The following is a 3,545-nucleotide window of genomic DNA, read 5'->3' on the forward strand; positions in this document are numbered from 1 at the left end:
GCAGAACACGATTTTGTTATAGTCCGACTCATGTCGTTAATTTGATAATAATGCATGTATACTAGGTAATTATCGATCAATTGATTAACACGCGAATATTGGTAAATATTTAAAATTCCAACCACATACCAATATATTTATATATTTTTACCAATAACTTTTGTAGGGGAGACTGGGGCACCTTCGGCATCGGGGCACCTTCGGCAATCGCGTTTTCGATATGAAGCTCTCACCGTACATCACTAGTTTCGATACATAGGTATCGAATATCGAAATAAATAACTGACACAAAGTTTGAAATTTCTAGCTAATAAACTTATTTAGATACATAGGTTTTTGTATTTTTATAGATGTTTCTGTAATATTTCAATTCCATTTCGTAAGTATTTCGTGTATAAAACTTTTAAAATTTTTAAGGCAATATTATTAAAAAGTGGTTAACTACGATGTGTATTATTATAAAAATATTTAAAAATATAAGTTTTTACAAATCTGATCGAAAAAAATGAAAAAAACTATAAAAAGTACATTCGGGGTACATTCGGCATTTTAAAGTGGGGCACATTCGGCCATATACAGATTGTGCAATATTATTTCCCTAAAATTTTTTTGAGTTTGTCTTTAAAACTAATCCTTTAATATGGGTCGAATTCGCATATATAAGATCAGACGTGCTTGTATTGACGAAAATGCGATAGAAAACCCCTATTTCTGATGGTGTGTGCGACCTTCAGATGTAAACGTCCGACGCTAGAAAATAAAGCCCTATAATTCAAACATTGTGTGGCGTATTAAAACCAAATAGAGCCTTTAGAGGATCAGAATTTCAACTAGACTGATAGCGATGACAATTACCCGGCTATGACTATGATGCCGAATGTGCCCCATCAAATGCCGAAGCTACCCCGGGTTGGGGCACATTCGGCGAATTTGACTTTTTTTACAAAACTGTAAAATTTGTTAACTAATACTATTTTTTTATATCTTTTTTGTACTATTTTTTATAATTAAGAGTCAGAGGACAATAATCAGCCATAAAGTTGTTATATATGTTGAATAATTACTGAGATATAGAGCTCTAAAAAAAAAGTGCCGAAGGTGCCCCAGTCTCCCCTACTCAACTTTAAAAAAATATGAAATGACTGCTTATTCACACACACTGTGGGATACATTCCTTTTTACAAGGCTACCATAAACAACGAGAGTCTATTGTTAAAAACGTTTTAGGCAACCTCCATTGTACTTCGATTCCGGTCCTGGGCAATGAAATGTGAAACCTTTAATGCATGCAAGCTAGTCAACCGAGAGAACACACCAAAAAAGAGCTGAAAACATATTTTGCATTGTTGTTTCGGTAGTTTTATTTTCACAACGAATATTCGATGTCTGCTCACGTTTGGATTTGTTCCAATTGCATTGGCTCCACCTCCTACCACCTTAAAGTTGGAGAAAAATTAACCAAACCAAGTTGCAAATGTCAACCGAAAGTAAAAAAAAAAAAACAAACAAACAAAAAACGTTTTTGTGCAATTTTACTTTAAAGGACGAAATTTCTTTTTGTTGGCATTGTTTTGACGTCGACATATTCATGACGCTCTGTGGAAGTTTGGTATGTTTTTTTTAAGTAAGGGCCTAAAAAGTTTTCAATTCGACTCCGTTAGGTAAGAACGTTATTTTCGACGAATGGGTCAGCTGAAGTTGTGACTTCGTCATAATTACTTTTAATTTATGACAACATTATGCAAAGTTTAACAATTAAGAACTCAAAGACAACATGGCCAGGAAGGATTCAATACCGAAACCAGTTAAATGAAAAGTTGTCCCATTTAGATATTTGTTTCAACAATAAGCGGTCACTGTTTGAAGCGGTCACAAGTTTTCATTTCGAGTTTGTTAAACTAATCAGAAGGTTGGTGGTGCCACATTTTCATTCCACTTAGCTTAGTCATCCATAATTGTAGAATAAGTGTATAAATGATGATGAAGAGACCTTGGTGTTATTCAAAATGTCATTAATTGGCATTGACATCGTTTGTCAGTACCGGAAGATAAACAATAACATCAAAGAAAACGGAAATCGAATTAAGGAGAAAGCCGCTTCAAATGGTGTGGGTAAGACGCACAAAAGAAACGCTTGTTAGAAATCAAAGATAGATGTGATGTTCTGTGTGAAATCTCTCCTGAGGATAACAAAAGATTTCGAAAATTAAATAAAAGAAGGACAAGAAAAAAGTTTTCTTTGCTGTGGCCCATCGTCACGTAAGCTTACGTTCAACTCAATCTGTACGTGCATTGCAAATGGATTGGATTTTTGCAGAAAAACTCAATAAATTTAACACGAACTGTTTTGGTAGTCCCCAGTAATAGAGTTAAAAATCAATTAGATATCCCATATATACATGACAAACGTATAAATAATTTTTTTTGCCATGTTGCACTTTGCTACACCCTTAAGAACCAAAAACCCATCCATAACCTAAAGGGGATGGTAATGACAGCCTGGTAACATCGTTCAAAGGAATATTTCATTCAATTACTTCGGCACACCAAGCACATATCCCGTACATCGTTGACAGGCATGTCAGCGGGAAACACCTTTGCAATTTCTTTGCTCTTAAAGTTTGTTTTTGTCCATTGAATTGGCTTCATTGCTTGCTCCAGTAATTTGGTCACAATGAAATCATACACAGACACATCAATACCCAGCAAAAAAAAATTCTTGTCCAAGACCAATAAGGATTTGAAGGATATCTATAACTATGGAATATATTTATTATTATTTAAAAGTGAATTAATAGGAAAGGAATAAATAAATTCGAATTTTTACAATAAAAAATATATACGTTCGTTTTTGATAGAAAAGTAAAAAACTTCGTTAAGTTTTTGAATTTTTGAACATAAGGAGGGCATTCAAAATAACTGAAATCAGTCAAGCACCTCTATGGAGACTATGTCAAAATGTAGGCATTGAAATTTGACTTTTAATTGACTGTCCTTTGGCAGTTAGAGTCTTCAATAAGCATTTTTCCTCAAAGTCAATTTTCGAAGTATGTTGAACTTGTGTCACAATAACTCCATAGAACAATTACGATGTTTCTTGCAAACAATTTTCATAAATATTTGGATGTTTTACATATAACGATAACTGTGCTATATATTTTAATAATACATGTGGTATGAACTATTTTACTATTATTGGAAATATTTTATATTATTGTACAATTGTTTACCATTATAATTTTTATCAATTATTTTGGATTTTTTAGTTTAATATTTAATTTGTATATTGAGAATATATTGTATTTTTTTTTTTTTTTTTTTTTGATCTCATTCGCAATAGAACATCAATTTTAATTATATTTCGTTGGTAACAGATTTTTCTAATTCCGTTTATTCAACCTATTTTCAATCAAAAAATTATCGAAATATCTTATAAAGAAAAAAAGGGTATACGTTTTTTGGACTTCCTCCTCCGTTTACTATCTGCATTTTCTTCGACAAACACAAGTATCACAAAAAATTTCTAAGGAAGAAATGTTTTGATT

This window comes from Musca vetustissima, unplaced genomic scaffold, assembly GCF_032173495.1.
Source record: "Musca vetustissima isolate MV318-11 ecotype Yass unplaced genomic scaffold, APGP_CSIRO_Mvet_v1 utg4915, whole genome shotgun sequence".
Classification (NCBI taxonomy): domain Eukaryota; kingdom Metazoa; phylum Arthropoda; class Insecta; order Diptera; family Muscidae; genus Musca; species Musca vetustissima.